At 44.3% G+C, this 22,055-nt stretch overlaps 1 protein-coding gene across 9 annotated transcripts in view; it reads left to right on the forward strand.

The window, feature by feature from the left end:
• Positions 1–918: 918 nt before the first annotated feature.
• PAG1 (phosphoprotein membrane anchor with glycosphingolipid microdomains 1) overlaps positions 919–22,055 on the forward strand; it is a 113,010-nt gene continuing 91,873 nt past the window's right edge. For 5 of the 9 annotated variants that reach the window (XM_077352044.1, XM_077352052.1, XM_077352051.1 and 2 more), the window contains exons 1-2: positions 919–1,114; positions 21,654–21,775. The gene's annotated coding sequence lies outside the window, so the exon portion shown is untranslated. The remainder of the gene's footprint in view (positions 1,115–21,653; positions 21,776–22,055) is intronic. The other 4 variants (XM_077352047.1, XM_077352048.1, XM_077352054.1 and 1 more) reach the window with 2 other exon arrangements.

The following is a 22,055-nucleotide window of genomic DNA, read 5'->3' on the forward strand; positions in this document are numbered from 1 at the left end:
TGACTACCCCTGCTCTAGAGTGTTACCATAAGTTGGCTGGGCCTTGATGGCAGGAATGATATCTGTGAGGATATGTTATTTTGCCTTCCTGTCAAATCACAAAGGGCAACTTGGTCACTTCGCAGCCGAGAGGAATCTGATGATCTCCCTCTGCAGCACTGTTGCCGCTAGGAAAATGACCTTCCCTTTTAAACATTTTCCATCTAAGGAGCATTCTTCCAGAATTAATCAGAACAAAGTGACCCACATTGGGGTCGAAATAAAGATCGCCTTCTACTGGAGCCAAACTCAATCGGGATACCTGAAACTTTTAACCACCGAGTCCCCAACAAGCCAGGCTGCCTTTCCCGGAGACGGTCTGCGCGCCTTAGCCAAGGGCTTGCCCGATGCAAGGGTCCCATTCCGCGCGCCCGGGTGGGCGCTGCCGGAGGTGCTCAACCCGCCGCCTGGAAGCTGCCGAGACGGGGACGCTGCCCTGCCTGACACGCGAGCCCAGGTTCGTCCTGCGGCTCCCCCACACTTTCCCTCCACTCAAAGGTCCCGCGGCGGCGCGTGGGGACGAGCAGCGGCTGCCGGGGCTCCCCGCGCCTTCCAGAGAGAAAGGGCCCCGCTTCGGCTCCTCGCCTGCCGCCGCTTCCTCCTCCTCCCCCGCCAGCAGCAGCAGCAGCAGCAGCGCCGACGGCGTGGAGTCTTCGGCACTGGCGCTCATGCGCACTGCCGGCGATGCTCCTGCGCTCCCCGCTCCGCCGCTGCCCGTTTCTCTCCTGCGCGAGGGGCTCCCTCGCGGTCTGCCTGCGCCCTGCCTTGCCTCCCGCGCCTCTCACGCCTCCTTCCGCCACTAGCTGCCTCGCAGCGCGCCCCCGTCTCTTGTTGCCCGGCTCGCCTGAGCGGAGGGGCGCCTTGAGCTCGCGGCTGCCGGGACCGGGACCGGCTCCGTTTGGACCCAGCCACAGACTAAGGCTGGAGGAGCCGCAGCCTGGCGCTGCAGTACCAGCGGGCGCCGCCGGGGGCGTGGTGCCTCAGGAGCGAGGGAGGCTGAGCTTGCATCGCCCCCCTTCCCCTCTCCCTCCCTCGCCTGCCTGCAACGTTGCTTCTGCGGCGGGCTGCAGCCCCGGTAAGTTGGGGAGCTGCTTTTCCGGGGCTCGCCATTCGAGAGGTGCCGGAGCGCGGCGCTTGGCGGAAGGCCGGCCCGCCTAACACCTCGGCGCGTGAAAGGGAACGGGGGGTCGGCGGGAAGCGCGAGGCGCATCGCAGGTGTCCGGGCTCGGGAAGTCCCGGGCAAGGCGAATGCAGGGGATCCCGGGGAGGGGGGGGCGTCTTTGGGAGTTTTGACCTTGGCGCCGAAAAGGGACGCGGGCTCAAGCCGTTTGGGGGCTAAAATGGAGGGCTCTTCCTCGGCAGGGCAAAAGGACGGGGGAAGGGGGAGAGCTGACAGTCCGGAGCCCCTGGCGCCGTCGCTCTTAATGGAAAGGTGACTATTATTGCAGATACGCCCTAGCAGGTGAAGCGCGGTCATTTGTGCCGCTGCCGTGGGAGGGTGCCTGCACGCCTCAAGAACGAGGCCGGCGAGGGCGGCTGGGGAGAAACCGAGAGAGCCGCTTCCCTCCGTGGGGTTCCGTTGGGTCCTGCGAGCCTGTTCGGCAAAGCGCGGACTTGGGCGGTCCAACTTTGCTGCGATGCAAAGGACATCTGCAGCTTTCTCCCAGGCATGCTTGCTTGGGAGCCTCTCCCGCCGGGTCCCTGGGCGATGACGCCCTCGGAAGTCTGGCTAGCTCTGCGGCGTTCAGTGCAACGGCGGTTCGGTCTTGACATGGGTGCTCTTGGTCGTCCACATTGCTCGGCCAGAAGTGACTTTCGCTCAAATCACCGAGAACAGCGGCGATGTTTGTGGGGCTCTCTCACCGACAGCGTAATTCTGGGATGCCAGATTGCAAGAACTGCGTCCTGTGTGGTTGGATGCGAATGTTTTGAATTCTTGCTTAGCCATGGAGCTCACTGGGTGGTCTCAGCCCAGCCTGAAATAAGGAACAGGACTAATTAGATAGAGACTGTAAAAACTTGGGCACCCACCAACGGCTGTTTTGTAATTCTGATCATGTTACTTTGCATGGGGGACACACAAGAGGGTTAAGAAAAGCACACAGCAGAATAACTGCAGAAATTAGTGGAATTTGCTATCTACCAAGCACTGGAATCTCATATTATTTGTTTAAATGTGATTGGATTCTGTTATCCTTTTTCCCCCAACCCCCCCCCCCCCCCAAAAAAAAAACCCCAGATGCTTGGGGATTGTGTGCTTCCCTGGAAGTCAATTCTATGAAAGTCAGATAACAGTGTTTAGGACTAAGAGTTAAACTGACAACAGTTTGTGCCTTTAATGGTCTTTGGCCAAGTGCCTGTGTGTGCCAGCTGGTCCACTGATTTCAGTCAGAGTACTCCGGTTTGAGTGGGTTGTAGCTGACTGTCCGGGGCACCTTAGTGCCCTTTAAATTGACAGGTTGTGGGGGGGGGGGGAGGAAGAGTTTGCAATAGCATGGAGGGGAAACTCCATAAGATGTAGTAGATGTTGTAGGGAAATGCAAAAAAAAAAAAAGGACACTGCATACATGCAGTATGTGATATTTCCTATTGTACTAAAATGGGAGGATTATTTGGGACCAGATTATCTCATCTCATTGAGCCTCTTGTGGCGCAGAGTGGTAAGGCAGCCGCCTGAAAGCTCTGCCCATGAGGTTGGGAGTTCAATCCCAGCAGCCGGCTCAAGGTTGACTCAGCCTTCCATCCTTCCGAGGTCGGTAAAATGAGGACCCAGCTTGCTGGGGGGTAAACGGTAATGACTGGGGAAGGCACTGGCAAACCACCCCGTATTGAGTCTGCCATGAAAAACGCTGGAGGGCGTCACCCCAAGGGTCAGACATGACTCGGTGCTTGCACAGGGGATACCTTTACCTTTACCTTTATCTCATCTCAAATCATGTGACACCTAGTGGATTGCTGCCAGATCTGTGTAACTGACAGCCAATTTATGTATTGTCCTGTTTGGTTTTCTGCCTGGAAGTAAGTTCTACTTGGTTTCATTTTCAGGTAAGACTAGCCTGTTTTTCTTCTAGCATAACCTTCTGTGGACTAGCCCACACTGTTAAAAGCATGTTGTTGGTCATAGTTTAGACACCTCTCCATGTGTCCACAGTGGCCAGCAGCAGTAATCATTTCCACCCAGAATGATGGTTATAATTTAGGAGCAATCACTGAGGTAATAGCATAGTCCAGGGGTAGTCAAACTGCGGCCCTCCAGATGTCCATGGACTACAATTCCCATGAGCCCCTGCCAGCATTTGCTTTGTAGTCCATGGACATCTGGTGGGCTGCAGTTTGACTCGCATAGTCAAATGAGAATATCCTAATTGAAGCCTGTTGTCAGTCTTAGGTACTGTTCTTGTTAGTTTGCTAGTTATGTTCCTGCTTCAGAGTGCTTAAACTGTAAGGCTTTCTACAGACAGCTGCTGCCAATATTGGTAGCCCTTGAGAATAGATTACCCGTTGAGCTACTCTGTACACTGTCCATCTCTTTTACTGAAAAAGGGATCATATTCACAATTAATTGCAGTGCAAGGATGTGCTGTTGATTCTGATGTCTGAAAAATCTAATATTCTATGACAGGGGCAGGTACAGCTTGGTGCAATTGTTAGGAACGTTGACTTCTAATCTGGTGAGCTGGGTTTGATTCCCCGCTCCTCCACATGCAGCTAGCTGGGTGACTTTGCTATCACAGAACTGATAAAGCTGTTCAGATTGAGCAGTAATATCAGGGCTTTCTCAGCATCACCTACCTCACAGGGTGTCTGTTGTGGGGAGAGGGAATATGTTCCCCAGAGAGCGCTTTGATCAAGCAATGCCAACCAGCTTAGGATCCCTGGCCCAAAAGAAGTTCACTTGGTCTCAACCAGAGCTAGGGCCTTTCTGGCCTCGGCTCCTGCTTGGTGGAATAAGCTCCCAAGGGACATCAGGGCCTTGACAGAACTGATGAAGTTCCACAGGGCCTGCAAGACAGAGCTCTTTCGCTGGGCTTATGGTTGAGACCAATTAGAAGCTAGCTGGCAGCTATTTTAAAGGTAAAGGTATCCCCTGTGCAAGCACTGAGTCATGTCTGACCCTTGGGGTGACGCCCTCCAGTGTTTTCATGGCAGACTCAATACGGGGTGGTTTGCCAGTGCCTTCCCCAGTCATTACCGTTTCCCCCCAGCAAGCTGGGTACTCATTTTACCAACCTCAGAAGGATGGAAGGCTGAGTCAACCTTGAGCTGGCTGCTGGGATCGAACTCCCAACCTCATGGACAGACAGCTTCAGACAGCATTTCTGCTGCTTACCACTCTGTGCAACAAGAGGCTCTGCGGCAGCTATTTTAAGTGTCATTTAAAAAATTACATTAACATATTGATTTTTATGCTGTAATGAATTGTAACTTTGACTGTGATGTTCACGTTCCCAAGACCACAAGTCTGAGAGGGGGAGGTATACAAACTAAATAAATAATAATACATAATAGAATGTCACCCTGTGACGCTCAAAGGGCTGCTGATGAAAGGAAATGTGGCCACTCCTTCCATGCATGGCTTTGTGTGTGTGAAGGGGTCTTTCCTGTTATAAGTACCTCCCTCACTATTTCAGGGGGGAACAAAGGCCAGTGACATCTTTAAGGCCAACAAAGTTTTATTCCAGGTATAAGCTTATGTGTGCATGCACACTTCCTCAGATACATGCTCATGCATATGCAAGCTTATACCTGGAATAAAACTCTATCGGTGTTAAAGTTACTATGGACTCAGACTTTTTCAGCTGCTTTATACTAACACAACTACCCACCTTAATCTATTTCAGGGGCGGAACCTGCCTAACAAGCCATGCAACAGAGAAATTTTATGCTTTCAAGCTGTACAGAACGAATAGACCTAATTATCTGCATACACCACCAGTGATTTATAAGCGGTCGCACTGTAGTACTTTGAGTGCTAGAGCTCTTTAGCCTTTTGTTCTGATCTGTCACCTAGAGATTTGGCTTTAAGCAGGGTGATATATCTTCACTTGAGCTGATTAACTTTGTAAAAGGAACAGGCGGTCAAATGACACAAGCAACCAAACAACTAGTGCGGGAAAACATGAGGTGTTTTTCACAACTCATGTTCTAAATGTACTTTCGTGGAGAATGCTATGATGCTTTTGGAGGTGTTTCGATCAAAGCCAGCTCTTACGTTTAAAATTCTCATCTTAACTACTTCGGATGACATGAAAGTAGCTACCATTCCCCTTGCTGCAGCTCAATAATGTAGAAAAGCCATATGATACTTGATGATGTGCAGTGTTGGGATTCTGCCAGTGTGAAGGACCCTCTGGATTAGAGGCCCAATTCAAACATGCTGCTTCAGTCTTCTCATGGGTCTGTACCCCTTCGGAGGCATGTGAGGGAAGCTTGCATGCACCCCTATCCATCTGCATCAACTCTCTAGTCATCTTATTATACTTTAAAGAAAGAAATATTAAATCACCAGTTATTTGTTGGACTAGATGACCTCCTGGGTCATCTAGTCCAACCCCCTGCACTATGCAGGACCACAACCCTATCGCTCATGCACTGTAACCTGCCATCCCTTTGAGCCTTCACAGAATCAGCCTCTCTGTCAGATGCCTATCCAGCCTCTGTTTAAAAATTTCCAAAGATGGAGAACCCACCACCTCCTGAGGAAGCCTGTTCCATTGAGAAACCGCTCTGTCAGGAACTTCTTCCGGATATTTAGACAAAATTTATTTTGAATTAATTTCTTCCCATTCGATCTGGTCCGTCCCTCCGGGGCAAGAGAGAACAACTCTGCTCCATCCTCCATATGGCACCCCTTATTATAATATAAGAGCAATTCTGTTCTCTTGTTCCACTCCTACAGTACTCATTTATCAGATTCTCCTCCAGTCATGTTGGTTTTAAAAATTGCTTTTTAAAGAGCAGCAATAACATCTTCTGCAGGCATTTTTGTATGTGAGTTTCTTCTGAGAAGCTAGCTTGCCACACACCAAGTACCTTTTGGAAAAGCCTGAGTGTTTTACACTATTGCTTATGAGAAAACCAATACAATTTTTATTTTATTTATACACTAAATTTCCCCCCAAAAGAGATCCAAAGCAGCTGACATCATTCTCCTCTTCTCCATTTTATTCATACAACATCCCTGTGAGGTGGGTTAAGATGAGATAACTGGGCTAAGGTCATCCAACTAGCTTTCAAGATTGAGTGGGAATTTGAGCCTCAGTCTTCCAAGTCCTAAAACAACACTACTATACTCCACTGGCAAGAGAAATTGTTCTGTGTTTTAAAGCAGTGGTCCCCAACCCCCGGTCTGGGGACCAGTCCTGGTTCATGGATCAGTCGGTACTAGGCCGCGGCTCCTCCTCGTCCTCCCCAGCTGCTGCCTCGGGGGTTGCCCTGCCACTCTGCCATTGCCTCACCTTTGGTGCTGTCCAGTGTCCACCATGGCTGGGGCTCCCCCTCGGTGTGGCACTGCACAGCTGCTGCTGGCAGCACCCCCAGCGGGCGGAGGGAAGTCAGGGGCCCCAGTGGGAAAGCAAGTGGAGCAGGGGCTCAGGTGGCGGCAGCAACGTCCCTTGGCCGAAGACTACCCCCCTGGGCCTCAGTAAAATTGTCAAGCGTTGACCGGTCCCCAGTGATAAAAAGGTTGGGGACCACTGTTTTAAAGTATTGCTGATTTGAGGGCCCTAATTTCATGGAAAAGTGGGATACAATAATTAAAATAAATATATTCCTGATTTGTAAATGCCTAGGTGTTTCAAGAGAGCAAAATACTACAGTGAGTTTGTCACTCATACTCATCTATGACTTCTTGCAACTCAGGTCTGTTGAAGACCTCATGTTTCAGCTTGCTTGGCTCAAACACGGTCACCAGTCTGTCAGTGTGGATGTTGGCCTGAACGTCAGCTAAATTCACTACTAGAAGTGCTTGCATGTATGAAAAGCTAGACCGCTTATCTGAATCCTTAAAATGCCCATAAATAGTTTTCTCTAATACGTTTTGTTAAAGTAATTCAATGAAAAATTAATCTGCAGTCTACTTCTTAATGCATCTCAATGGCCAGAGCTCTGCAGAAAGCTAATTGCAAGGAAGTTTAATGACCGGGGAGGGGGGGGGGGTTATGAGGAGAAAGGGTGAGTTCCGTACATCACTTTCCAAAGAATTCCATTAACTTAAGCTCATATTTAACCAGTCATTAAAATGATTTTAATTTGGTAGACGGCACCATCTGGAGTATGCTTTTCAAACCAAAAATGCTTCATAATACAAAATAGAGATGAAGTTTCGTTTGTTTCAACAAGGGGCTTTCATTGAATCCTCTGGATTGGCCTTGGGTGGGGTTCTGCTGTTGTCTGTCACCAGGCATGTAATCCTGTTAATATAGGAGATGGTTAAATAAGCCAGGCCCCCTGAACTATAGAACAATTGTACGGGAGAAATGCTTTCCTGCATGCTTTGGTAAAAATGGGAATGGAATAGCAATTTTAGTCTCATAGAAAAGGATGAATGAAATCGCTGTTGTCTCACTTTGATTTTAAAACTTACTTTATAGAAGAAAGGCAGCCTTAAAGCAAGTGATTTTGTACTTACGTAATAGTAAGATTTTGTACTTATGTAAGAGCTGTATCAAATAAAACATCTTCACAGCATCTTTTTAAAATGTGCAAAGATGGCACTTCCCTGCCTCCTCAAGTTGCTAATTTTACAAGATGGGAGTAACTATTGAAAAGTGACACTCTAGGAATATTGACAGTCTTCACCATAGAGGTTGGGGGACTTCCTAGAGCACTGCATATGTAGTGATGTTACTTCTGTACCTGAAAGTGATGTATCTGTATCAGCAATACTCCGTGTCCCCTTCCTACACCTCCCAAAAGTTCACAGGGGCTGCTGGTACAAGATTGGCTACCCTATATTACACTGCTTCCAGATTTCATGTATCTCAGATATGTTACATGTTAACTGATCAGACATAAACAAGTAAAATAAGTTGAACTTGATAAGAAGTATTATATATTGTCCCTTACATTTCCATTCTTTCTAGAATAAAAAACTTTTCCATTTCATGCCAATAAAATTAAGACGTATTTGACACTCTGTTTCTGATTAAGGTGGTTGAAGTGCAAGTATTTTAGAAATTGCTACTGCCTCACTGTTAGGATGCTCATAGATATTTTTATCTGCACATGCAGTTATTGGATTATACATCCCTTTCAGGTATAATATTGCCAAGTACAGTTTGCAAGCAGACTGCTTACTTCTTCTGTCCCACCTCTTCCCTTCTGGAGTGTGAATTCCCTGCTGAGCCAAACAGTGGTTAACTGTTCATGACTGCAGCAAGGGTAACCACAATCAAGACTGGCCAGGTTTCCTGTTTAATCCAGGATCTAGAGCAAGCTTCAGTTACATATTTGAAAAGACATGTATATGCTAAACCGTCATATTTATGTATCTTATGCAGATTGTAGATTTGCATACTTTATATTTAGGCAAAAATATTGTGTCAGTTGCTGTTGAGCTTGTGGCCCTGTAAGAAATTGTTGCACGTTTACTGACATGCTTGCTTTTCTCCTGGGCAAAGGAGGGTTTTTAACATATTAATATATAATCAACAAAAATTCATAAAAGCTTTTTTAAAAACACACAGAGCAAGCAAAGGAAGAAGAGCTGTTTTTATACCCTGCTTTACTCAGCTTTAAGGAGTCTCAAAGCAGCTTACTATCACTTTCCCTCCCTTCCCTATAAGGTACCTTATGTGGCTGGTTGGGCTGAGAGAGTTCTGGGAGAACCGTGACTGGCCCAAGGGCACCCAGTTGGCTTCATGTGGAGGAGGTGGGGAATCCACCTCGGTTTTCCAGACCAGAGACTGTTAATCTTAACCACTGTCCCACACTGGCTCTCAAGAAAGATGCATATTTCCTGATTCATCAGGGAAGTAACTCTTTTTCAGCAGTTACATCCCTGTGTACCAGGAGCCATTCTTATTGGGAACACAAGATCGGGTTCTGCATGATAACCCTAATATGTACACCTGTCATGCTGTCTGAACAGGGAGAATGTGGGTTTTTCATCCATGGACAACTTCAGTATGCATAAGCCAGAATCCTGAAAAATTCAGTCATTGGTTCATTCATATCAAAGCTGTATACATACACATGCAAAATGTGTGCGCTTCTCCTGTGGACCTCCATGGCATCTTGCATATTGGAGAATCCATGCACAATTGGGTGACTGCTGTTCGCATGGATAAAAAGTGCTTTATAAAAAGTGCTATTACCTTTGTTCCACCAGTAGATTAATTACAAAAACTTGTTTGAAGAACATATGTTATAGCTAGTAGTAAAGCCTGTTTTAAAAACTGGCTGGGGGCCCTGGAGGCCCTTGCAGCTCTTCTACTGTGCAGGAAGCTGGTGAGAGCAGTGGGGTTGGGGCAGAGCTCAGCCTCTCTGCTTGCTGCTTGATCCCCCAACAGGCAGGAGGGTGTCAAGAGTGACAAGGCTGGCTTGGAGCATCCCCACTTGCCTCCACCACTGGCCAGGAGGGCAGTGAGAGTGGTATGAGTGGGGTGGAACATTCCCCTTGGCTTCCTGCTTGCTCCCACAGTGAACAGGGGGCCAGCAAGAGTGGTGAGACCAGGGCAGAACATGCCTCTCTGCCTTCTACTCCCTCCCCTGAAGGCCAGGAGACTGTCGAGAACAGTAGGGTCAGCATGGAGCGTATCTGGTTGGTCTTCCCTGCCCTTTTCCGGTGGCTGGGGAAACAGGGCAGCCAGAGCATGGCAGGAGGGCCTTCCCCGGCCTCCTGGCAGGCAGAAAAGCAGAAGCGTGGCAGGGCTGCACTGGATTAGGGTGGAAGATGGGTAGACAGGCGGCCAGAGCCCCATGGCCTACCTCCTGTTGGTGTTTTCTCCTCATGAGATGTGATGGGAAGAGGAGGACGGGGGCAGGGAAGAGGCTCTAATTGTCCCTCAGTTGGGAAGAGCTCTCATCCCATTGGGAAAATGCTCCACCAGTGAGGGCCAATCAAAGTTGCATGTCGTCGGAAAAACCCAACACTTTTTATGTGGTATGATTCTTCACATGTCGGTTATTGCTGATTATACCACATTAGTCATTTTGAAAATGGAGAAGCACTTTAGCCCTGTGCGGTATATGACCTTCTACATTATGCAAGATCTCTTATTTTGTGCCTGAAGAAGCTCAAAGAGTGTCTTAGTAGTTTGCCAAAAAAAAGATTTAACTGTGTAATTCTGAGCAGAGTTGCACCCTTCTAAGTCTATTGAAGAAAGAAAAAGGCTTGGAATTTTATAACTCTGCTTAGCATGGTACTGTTAGATCCTGATAAGTATCCCTAACAAATTAAGAATTTTGGTGTTGTGGCCCTGACTTTCTAGCATCATTGAAAAATCTTTTGCCGACTCTCCTGATCACCTGATTATCATGTTCTCGGTGCTTCCCTTTCATATAGATAAAAAGTTTCCCTTTTGTATAAGGACTTCAAATCTTCACCTCCATCTGTAATATCTAAAAGTATAATCTTGACTTCCTGGAATAAAATAATATGTACTTTCAAAATCTATTTTTATTGTGAGAAAGGACTTGTGTATATGTGTAATAAAATATATAGGCAATGTCCTGAAACCCACTTTAGCAGATGCGCTTGCTTATAAGCAGATTGTGTGGCTAAGTTGACATAAATGCACATACTTGACACAAATGTTTTGTGGGTCAGGCTGATTGATTGGCATAGATGTAATGTCTTTAACCTTCATATGCAGCAATTTCTCCCTGTGCATTTGACAAAAATATAAACTGAAGCTTCAGGGTGACAGTTTATTCGGTAGTAATGGTAAATATTTACAAGTGTCTCTGCAGAAACACTCTATAGCTTTTGCAAACAGCTACTCCAGTACAACTGTTGGACCTATAGCTTCATTATGTTTTTAGGTTCAACAATTGCATTGGAGTAGGTGTTTGGCAGAGTGGTTGAGTGCTTCTGCAAAGACAATGTAGGTTTGTGGTCTGTGAGTAAGATGCGATCCATCTTTGTTGTACTGTGTATGCTGCATTGAAGTTGCATTGTGAGATTTTAGTAAATGAATTAGTAAAGGAATGATATCACTTTCTAGTATGGGCAGGGCTGAATGCTATGCTGTCCTGATATGGCAGTTGTTATGATCCCTTTCAGATGGTTTTTTCAGCTTAGAAAACACCCATGTACACAAATTGTAGGGAAATCTAATGAACCGCATGTTGCGCTCACAGACTGGGATGTTTCCACCTCTCCCTTTTCATCGATTCTCCCAAAAATCTACTCCTAAGGAGCCCAAATAAGTAGCATGAGAGGGAATGGAAGGCTGTAATGGGAATGAAAATTTCTCCTTTTCTCCCTTAAACAGAAATGTCTTCAGCTGCTGGGTGTGTGTATACATACGGTTTTCCCCTTATCTTATGATTTTCCTCTTATCATTCTGATCAAAAATGTGGCAGAATTAGAACAGATTTCCTGTATTTTTGGGGGGTTTTCTGAAAACACTACAGCATATTCCATTCTGTGAAGAGACCTTCACCCAAGGAATTGAGTGCCTGAATAGGGCTTCCGGTTGTGTTTGTAAGTGTAGACGTCAGCACTTTTGTGCTTATTATAGGGCAGTGGTCCCCAACCTGCGGTCCGCGGCCCGGTGCCGGGCCGCGGCTCCCTCTCCCCGCCCCCCACCCGCAGTAAAAAACTTCCCAGGCCACAAGCTTGCGGGAGCTTCTTACTGCGGGAGGGTGGGGAGAGGGAATCAGGGCCGGGCCGCGCATCACGCATGCGCGGTCCGTGCAGGTACGGCCCAATGCACGGGCGCGGCCCATGTGGGCATGGCCCGCGGGTGCGGCCCGTGGGCATGGCCCGATGCCTTGCCGGTCCCCAGCCTCAGAAAGGTTGGGGATCACTGTTATAGGGCTCATCAGTGTGCATGTCACATGCTGTCCTTACACAGTATAGCTAATTATAGCTATATAGGTATAGCTAAGCTGAAAAGTGCTATCACATTGCAGCTAATTTATGGTAACCCCCTAGGGTTTTCAAGGCCAGTGCCACTGGGAGGGGGTTTGCCATTGCCTGCCTCTGTGCAGCTACCCTGGGTGTGCTTGGCAACCTCCCATACAAGTTCTAACCAGGGCCAACCCTGCTTAACTTCTCAGAACAGACCAGATCAGATTAGCCTTGGCCACCCAAGTCAAGGTTGGTTTTCTATTATGTAGCTTTTTGAGAGAAGTAGAATAAGACATTTATTTCCCTTTGCTTTCTGACTGTATAGGTAAATTAACTGTTAACAGATGTAGGCATATTTTGTGCCTGAAGGTATGTGTCAAAGGTATGGCTTACATCCTGATCTAGAATTGAAATTCGGTTAGACAGATACCCAGGCAATTATGGAGACAAAACATTTTGGGTTTGTGTGACAGTGCTTCCACCCCATCGCCTTACAGGCCATCCTTACTCCTGATTCAGGCAAGCAGCTGGCAACCAAGCAGGGCTAAGCTCTGCTCAGAAACTGAAGTTGTTTTGGTCTTTTACCATCAGTAGGGATCCCTTGCAGTTCCCTAACCCCCTCTTAAGAGTGGTTTAGAGCAGAAGGCCTCTTTGGACTTTAAAAAACAACTTTTCTATCTTCCACAGGATATGACTTTTCTCTGAGTGAGCCTAGCCATTGTATCATGAACATAATTAATTTCACAGCAATTATATTGTACCTATGGATGGCTTTAAATTCCAAGAACAGGTGAGAACTGAACTCAACCGTGGTACAAAGCCATAATCAGATAATTCCCAAAGAAATAATCTTGATTCACTGCAAATCTTCTTGCAATTTATTGGTGTTCAATTTGATTGGATGTAGGAGCTTCAAAAGTGTCGTTTTATTGGTGTTCAATTTCATTAAATGCAGGAGCTTCAAAAATGTAGCTTTGAAGACCCATTCAGTTTCAGTTTGCACCTGTTGCTTTCTGTTATCCCTGCTGAACACTGTTCATTCACTAGCCATGTTTTGCTCATTTGTCTTTAATCCCACCATTTCAGGAATCAGTGTGCAGGTTGCCAGGCTGGCAAAGCAACTGGACATTGGGCACATAGAGATTATATTTAGAGATGTTAACACTGCCTTCAGCGTGAAACTGGTAACTAAAACTGCAAGAGCTCAACCAATGTTTGATCATGGTCAGATGCTGGAAGTGGTCCTAGTTTGACTAAATCCTTTGTTTTGACAAAGGATTATCATTGGCTGTATTTGGTTGTGACACTGTCTACTGATGTAACAGAACTGATTTTTGCTATATATTCCCAGTCATGTAAGAAGATCATAGTCTGACGAAAAGTGCTTGCACTCGAAAGCTCACGCCCTGAATAAATCTTTGTTGGTCTTAAAGGTGCTACTGGACTCTGATTTTATTGTGCTACTTCAGACCAACATGGCTACCCATTTGAATCTTGACTAAAACTTAGACATCCATATTTTCTACTGCCTTCTGAAGGGCAGAATGTCAACCATGTTTGTGTCTTGCTGTGTTTCCATGACCGTGTAGCTTTATGTAAACATTTTGTATGTAATCATAATTTTTCTGCAAAGTCATCTACCTTATATGTAGTATACGGGTCTAGCTTCATTTATGAATACATTTACATGTTTCATTCCAGTATATTGTAACAGTTGGCTTGTTGCCCTCTCTTAAAGACCTCAGGGATTAATGTAGAAAGAAACTTAGAGACAGATGCTTGGCGCTAAAGTTGATGTATGGCACAGAACAGCTTGGAGGCCGTTGTCCCAAAAAATGCCTAACTGCTAGCCAAACAAAATCTTACAACCATTCTCGGCACAATTGGTTTGGTAGTCTTTCAAGTGCCATCAGATGTTTTTATTGTAATATTATCAGATATTTTCCGGTGTAATATTTTTGATATTGATATTCCAGGTATCCTGATCTCATCTGATCCTATAGCTCCTGTGGCAGAAATAATTTTAGATACGGAGGTTCATTTCTGTGTTGCCTAAAAAACATTTGAGAAATGTAATTTAAATAGAGACTCCAAAGTTAAAATAGAAGTTCCTGAACATTTTGCATTATCTTATCCTATGCAAGTTCCAGAGAATTGTACAAAGGCACATGCAATTCTGTGATTGAAATGAGCCAGTATATTGTGTGGCTGGAAAACGCCCTGGGAACCAGAGTTCTGTTCTCTTTGAAGGAAGAATGAGGATTAAAATGTAATCAATAATAAATAAATTGCATGATAAAATGTTTTAGATAAGAGCATGCTTTCGTGTTTCCAATAGAGTTTATGAGAAAATGTGTATTGAATTTATGCAAGACAGATTTCTTTCAGCAGGTAAGATTTGGTTTAGAAATTATTAATATTAATCTTCTGGTTACAAGCTGTAGGCCTGCACAGTGTATTTGTAACTGGTCCCCATAATTTGATTGCTTCAAGTATTGAATTTTTCATTTTTTATAGAAGACTTTAAAACTGCTAATACTCTCCCACCAATTTTAATAGCTTTCCTATTGTTACAGTGCAGAGATCGTATCATGAAATTGAAGACTCTAACAAATCTTGGCACTATTTGAAAGCCAGGCTTCGTGCACTAACTCATTTAATCGAAAGGTAGAAGCCATAAAAGGCTTGTCAGTCTGCTATTTCCAGATGACGGCAAACTTTATACAATAAACTGACATGAAAGCACCAGTACTGGCATCAGATCTCAATTACAGGTTTCACAATTTCCTAGTTATAGACATCTATGACCTCTAATGCAGGCATCTAGTATCGCACAAAGTTACCACTAATGAATGAAAAGAAGAATGCAAGACTGTCTTTTCATCTGTGATCGAGTTGAGCATTCACCAAGTCTGCTCTGGAGGAAATTGTTAAGAATTGCAGTTTGACCAGATAATAAGTTTAACAAGCAATTAGGAGTTCATAAAATGTGCTAACTTTATTTTATTTGCTTGATAAGCAGTCTCTAGTGATTATTTTCTGCTCTGATTTCACCTGCCAGTCCTGCCAAGGCTGCTGATACTGGGGTGGAGAGAGATACTGTTTAGCCAAGTGGACCTTTTAAATATTATCATTCTGTTGTTTACTAGGAAACTGACTGAGATGCTCCGAAAGTCAGGATTTACAAGGGTCTTCTAGTGCAGTGGTCCCCAACCTTTTTATCACCAGGGACCACTCAACGCCGGGGACCATTCAACGCCTTTTACTGAGGCCTGGGGGGGGGGGTAGTTTACTCCTCTACTCTCAACCACTGCCCCAACGCTCTCTATTCGCTATGGTAATGTTTAAACATCCCTTCAAAATAAGATACAGACACACCACAACAATGAACATAAGGAGCATTTTATTTTCATGGAAATTTTAACTCATGCCAATGACAAATCGATGGGAACCCTGAGCTTGTTTCTCTGCAACGAGATAGTCCCATCTGGGAGTGATGGGAGACAATGACACCCAAAGTGTGTTGTAAAGGGCCGGGGGGGGGGATGAAGTAAAGGGCCGGGGGGGAGAGAAGGCGTCCTTCGTGGCCCACCTCCAATTAGTCAAAGGACCACATGTGGTCCACGGCCCACAGGTTGGGGGTCGCTATTCTAGTGGACTAAGCAAACTGAAGCAGATTGGCTGAGCATTGGGACCATTACAATCTGCACAGTAGTGCTAGCCTACAGGTGGGATCTCCCATAATTACAACTGGGAGACTACAGAGATCAGTTCTCTGTAGGAAATGGCATCTTCAGAGGGTGGACTCCATGGCATTACACCCTGTTGGGGTCATGCCCTACTTAGGCTTTATTCCCAAATCTTGAAGAATTTCCCTGCCCAGAGTTAGTCAGGTGGCCACTGAAATCTAATCCTGTGAATTCCACAATCACATTGATTCTCCTTGCTAGGCTGTTCATTTTGTTGTGGTATAGTTTCATTTTACTATAGGGGATTTTCCTGCTGGTATGGTTGTTGCTCCTTTTGATGCCCTGGCTGACCTCTGGAATGAGGAAATGACCCAGGCAATTGACCTGACATGATCTTTCCCCAGTGCCCTTTCTCAGATGTTAGAACCAAGGTAGCCCCTTGGGCTCTAACATCTGTGGGTGATGAAAAGCCAAGGGAGACAGCTGAAGCAACAGGGGAGGAAGTCTCAGGCTGAATCCTATAAGACACAGGCAAAAGATCATTTTAAAAGTGTGCTCTATGTGCAGCAGAGGAGCAACCCTTTCCCACCACCATTGTGTCTGGACAGCTGATAATATTACCTGGTAAAAGATGTCCCACTAAAACACTATTTAAATGGACAAGGGCATTTTTCTCCAGACTAGTTGGCAACCCGGTAGCTAACTATCTTAGACACTCCGCTGTAATGACTGTTTTCCTTAATGATGTCCCAAGCACACTTCAGTTTAGAATTCAGTCCATTTTGTAGCCAGGGAATAGAAGTCTTGCAGGCATCAGGCCTGGTGGCTTGCGATCCATTGAGATTAATTGAGGGAACTTCCATCTGTCCTGTGAGCAACTGCAGAACCTGGTTCTGACCACCAGTGTGGAAACTTCACTGCTAACAGAAACCATCTTCTTGTTGTTCACAGCTGACGTGAGTTTAAACTGGCTCAGTATAAGATTTGGGCTAGTTTTGAATATATCATCCACAGCTTTGAGAGTTTAACTGTGCTATATTCTTGCTAGCCATAGTGCGGTTGGCTCATTTCCTTGTTTTAGCTAGAGGCCATTTGACAATTGGATAGCTCTCTTCTATCTGTTTTCAGAGCTTTACAGTTTCTATAAAGCTTGTCAGCAATCGTAAATAAAAAGAAGCTGCTGACACCCAGGGTTCAGTGGAATGAATGTTTTATAGTTATGTATTTTATTTCTTGTTTGCTTTTGCAACTATTTTGTGTAGTCATGAAGGTTTTCGGTATAGCTTAATGTATAGCTCAGGGGAGCAGTAATTTCTGTGACACATTTTGCAGTTTCAGAAGCATGGTTCTTAGTTGTTCAAAGAGAAAACCCAGATCATAAAATATGTATTTAGAAATGTAGCAGTATATTCTGAATCTAGTAGGTTACATTTGATAAATCCACAGTAGTTCCTGAGTATCTACATTCTAGATGAACAGTGTCACCCCCCCCCCAAAGAATTCTAGTATTGGAACAATCCTTGTATTGTGAGCAATCCTAACCAGATATACTCAGGATCCTACTTAAATCTGCTGAGTAGGGCTTATTCACAAGAAAATGTACCTTCTTAGGATGGTTTTGTAAGGTTAAGGTTGCCAAGCCACAGTTGGCAACCCCTGGAGAAAATTGGGGGAGGGGGCATAGTCTGCCAGCTTCAGGTAAAAACAGGAGGTGACATGGAAGACACCCTAGAATTTTGTAAAAACTCAGTGGTTTTACCATAATGTTTTCGCCCCATACTAGCTACCAATTTAAATTTAAAATGTCACAGATTCTTGGTCATTCATTCTCACCTTTTGGTTTGCTGTCTGTAAAATAAGAATACTAAAGACTTGCTATACTAGAACAGGATCTGTGTGTCCTCATAAAGACAGAAGCTGTATATTTTCAACCCTGAGGAATCTGTCTTATGCACCCTAGAAATGCCTGCTTTGATAAATTTTACATGAATAGCAATGCCTAACTTCCATCCTGTGTTAAGCAAACTTACTAAAACCTTCCAGTGCCCTTGTCATGTAAATAAACCTCAGAATTGTTTTAAACACGATACTAGGAGAAAACATAGCGTTCCACATATTTTCACAGCATTGTCTTCACTGTTTTCTGCATGACCGACCATGTGTGGCCTGGATGCATCTCCTTCTGGTGTGTTAATACAGGACGTGTAGTGGCTCAGAGCCTAATTTACACATGAAGCACTGCTGGGAAGTTGTTTCAGTTTGGGGGTTTCCTTTGGTGGGGGATGCTGAGCATTGCCCATCTTGAAAGCTCTTTGAGTTGTCACAGGTTTGATAAAGAGTAGTGGGAAATGGGAGATTACCCTTCTGGATATTTCATGAGATATTTCATGAGATAACAGTATAAGTTATAAATTATTGATAACTTGTATCCATCTCGCACAGTCTCCCCGGCTTCTGTGTCTTCGAAAACCAAACAGCACAATTTACCTTAAATTACCTATCTGAGTCCTCTCATGAATCATTGTACCAATCTCGCTTCATTTGTTTTGCTGGCGAATGCAGGATTTGCATACACTATTATTTGCATACAAATACGTTCAGGCAGATAGAATATATTGTTATAAGTTTTGGAAGTGCTCCTAAATAGGCATTCTGTTAACCTAATAATTGCCATGTGCATGTTTATAGCTTTCTTCTGCCTTTTTCCTTTCTTCCTGAAAACTAGCACTAACAAATATTTTATAATGCAGATTTTATTAAGAATTCTATAGACAAAGATACTTTTCAGGTATTTTTGTTCTCAAAGGAAAACAAATTATAAATAGTTGTATACAGCAGAACAAGGGAGAACAGCAGATGTTGCTTAGAAAAGTCATTCTTTCTAATAGTTAAAAAAAGTTAATTAGGTAGAAGCTCATCCTTATCCATGGTTCCTCTATATATTTGTGAAACAGCCTGGGGGGTGGAATGTGTCCAGCTGTCCAAGTTGGAATAGGGCCAACCCTGATTGGCCCTGCCCCTGCAGTTCCCACCCTCCGTCCCTGGATTCTAGCCTCTTTGCTCTAAGACACGCCTCAGTGCCTGGAACCAGCAGCAGATACGGGGAGAGGGCCCTGGGCAAAGTGTCATGTTGGAGGGCCTGCTAACGAGGGCCTCCCGGCCTGCTAAGGAGCTCTGTCCTGAGCCTGCTAACGAGCTGGCCAGCCCCCGCCCGCCTCACTTGATTCGGCCGCGAGCTGTGGCCCAAAGCTACCTTAAGCTGCCTGGCCTGGGAACGGGCTTTGAAGCCAGTATGATTATAATGATTTTTCCTTTAAAATAGGAATAGGAATAAAATGTTATGGAGAGTCTAATCTTAAAATAACATAGCTGCATTGATTTATTCTCATGGTGCTCTACAAGCCTTTATTTTGATTAACTTTTTATTGTGGTGATGCACGTATTTACAGTAAATCTGGCAATTTCAGTCAGATCATAAATTAATTACAAAATGGCTATTCATCCTGTAGGTCAAAAATAGTTGTTCTCCCCCTCTCCCATTCATTTTCATACATTTTTTGTGTGGCTGACAATATTTCCATCCTACATATCTTATATCAATGTTAAAATGCAAACATTTGGGAATTTTTTTGCCAAACCAGTTGTTTTAGTGAGTAGTTTTTAGATGTCAGAAAAGACAGAAAATTATAGAATCTCAGCAAGCCTGTTCTGGTAAAGTATATCTGAAGAGCAATTTTGTGCTTTCTGAGCATTGTGAAACATTTATGAAGCTATTGGTGTTCTGTAATAGATAATGGTGAGTCAAGGTAACAATTTAAATGGGGTGGAGTCAGCCGTGGGTTTGCTTTGACATGATATGTTATTAGTAGTAGACAATATGCTTCATGCTCCTTGACATGTTCTTGAGTTCTCCTTGCATCCTCCTCCAATGAAATGTAAATGTTCTCTTACTGTTTAACTTAATTCCTCTTGTAGAGTTACATTTCTTGGCTGCATCTGCAGGTTTCTTCTTGATGAGCTTTATATGGCTCAGAATGGAGTTCATTTTATTCTCTGATAGCTTAAATAAATTGCCTGTGAACTAAGCAACTTGATTTTGCTAAGGCTTCTGGTAGATGATGTATTAGTCTGCTGGACTGTAGATCTGATTTTATTTTAGTTTCATTTCTACTGTGCACTGACCTGTTCTCCAGCTTATCTCCTAAACCTAGTTTAATGAGGAATGTAGCATGTTGCCTCCAAACATATTGTAAATGCATGGCCTAAAGGGTATTGGTTAAGCTTCTTTGCAGTATCCCATTTTTGGGGAGTCACACAGCATACCCTAAATTTCCATTTCACAGTTGTGAGAGGTATTTTCTCCATCACTGATTTTTCAAACGATCAGAGGAAGACAATGGGTTAGATCCAACCAGACTTTCTGTGATACAAAAGGTAGCACGGGGCTCCTTTTGATCACCAACAAGCTAATGCTGAAGATTGTGAAACCTGCATAAACAAAAGCCATGTGGAATGTTAGTTGTGAGTCATCTCTAGCTGGTTCTGGAGAAGTGGCAAACAAAGACATGTGGGTAATAAACATGTGCTTGGCAAACCTGGATTTGTTTCAGTATCATTAGCGATGAGGAGAATACATTCATACCCGCTCTGCAGGTATGAATTTACTGGTTGTCCCGGGCCCACGGGATGTTCACCTGGCCTCGAACCCGGGCCAGGGCCTTTTCAGTCCTGGCCCCAACCTAGTGAAATGAGCTCCCAGAAGAGCTAAGGGCCCTGTGGGATCTACCAGCTTTCCGCAGGGCCTGCAAGACGGAGCTCTTCCGCCAGGCATATGGTTGAGGCCAGGGCAGCTCTCCCACTAATCCATCGGAGAATCCCCTCCAATATTGAGATCTCTAACATCGAGATCATTGTTAGATCTATTGCATTGGCGCCACCCTTTTTCTGAATATTATTCTCCCCACCAGGCTGAACTTGGGGGAAGTCGGGTAAATATGATTAGAATTGTGACCACCGCCGCTTATATGTTATATGTGACATGTTGTTTGACATAAATTGGGGTTTTTATGGGGATTTTATTGTGTTTTAATTGTTTATGTTGTAAACCACCCTGAGACCTATTTGGAGAAGGGTGGTCTAAAAATTAAATAATAATAATAATAGTAATAATAATAATAATCTGAACTGGTCTGTTTCTAAAAGTTGCTTTTCTCTTTTTGAGATAAAGATTGCAGTCCACTGTTAAAGTTTCTGGCAAAGAGAATTCTATTGGTTCCTGATAATTTCCTCAGGGGCCCAAATCATGATTTTGATTCATTCTTAATTTTTCTTGTAATAATATGGTGTCCTTCAGATTAAACTGAATATGACAAATGTTACATATTGCTAATTTCACACTGTGTGAGTGATGAAATCCAGGTATTTTTCTCTTGTAGAAACAGTGTGAAATTAGCAATATGTAACATTCTCTTGTAGATTATTTCAGTTTTGTGGAGATTATTTTGTTCATTTTAGTGTAGGGGTAGTCAAACTGCAGCCCTCCAGTTCGCTGGCAGGGGCTCATGGGAATTGTAGTCCATGGACATCTGGAGGGCCACAGTTTGACTACCCCTGTATATTATACAATGTGGAGATGTGAATCCTAGTAAATCCTGCTAACAATGATCACTGTCAGCATTATACTGGAGCTGTTGTTAACATTTGCTGTGGTTTCTGAACTATTTAAAATGAAAAAAATTCTTCTAGTCTTTGTCTTTTAAAACACGCAGGAGAGAAAGTTGAAAATTACTTCGGCTTATAAATTCTGTGTTTGATCTACATCTAACTAACAATAGACAGAATGCTTTTGGTGCTTCCATCTGGATTAGCGTTTATACATTATTTCTGTATGATCTGTTTTTCAACAGATGGAGAATAGCACAAGGAAGAGTAATGAAACGCCTCTGAATGCACAAGAACTGGAATAATTACAGTGCAGTATCACTCAAATGCCTATTCCTTAAAGAGTGACAGGTGATCTCATTGATAGGTGTGAAACCACTCATTTCTCTAGGCTCTAATAAAACCATGCATGCAAAATACCCCCCCCCACACACACACACACTATATAAAATTTGTGATGTCTCTGCAATGGAAGGATGAAAAGGCTTTTCTTTTTACTTTGAAAGGAATGTACTGCTTGTGTATAACATATACATGTGTACTTGGCTGCATGTCCATCCTATCTATCTCTCATCCTTTCCAGCTATGAACTAACATCTGGCTTACTGAAAAACTTGTCAAAGGAAAAAAGAAATAATTCAACTATG

The sequence above is a fragment of the Paroedura picta genome, chromosome 9, assembly GCF_049243985.1.
Source record: "Paroedura picta isolate Pp20150507F chromosome 9, Ppicta_v3.0, whole genome shotgun sequence".
NCBI classification, from domain to species: domain Eukaryota; kingdom Metazoa; phylum Chordata; class Lepidosauria; order Squamata; family Gekkonidae; genus Paroedura; species Paroedura picta.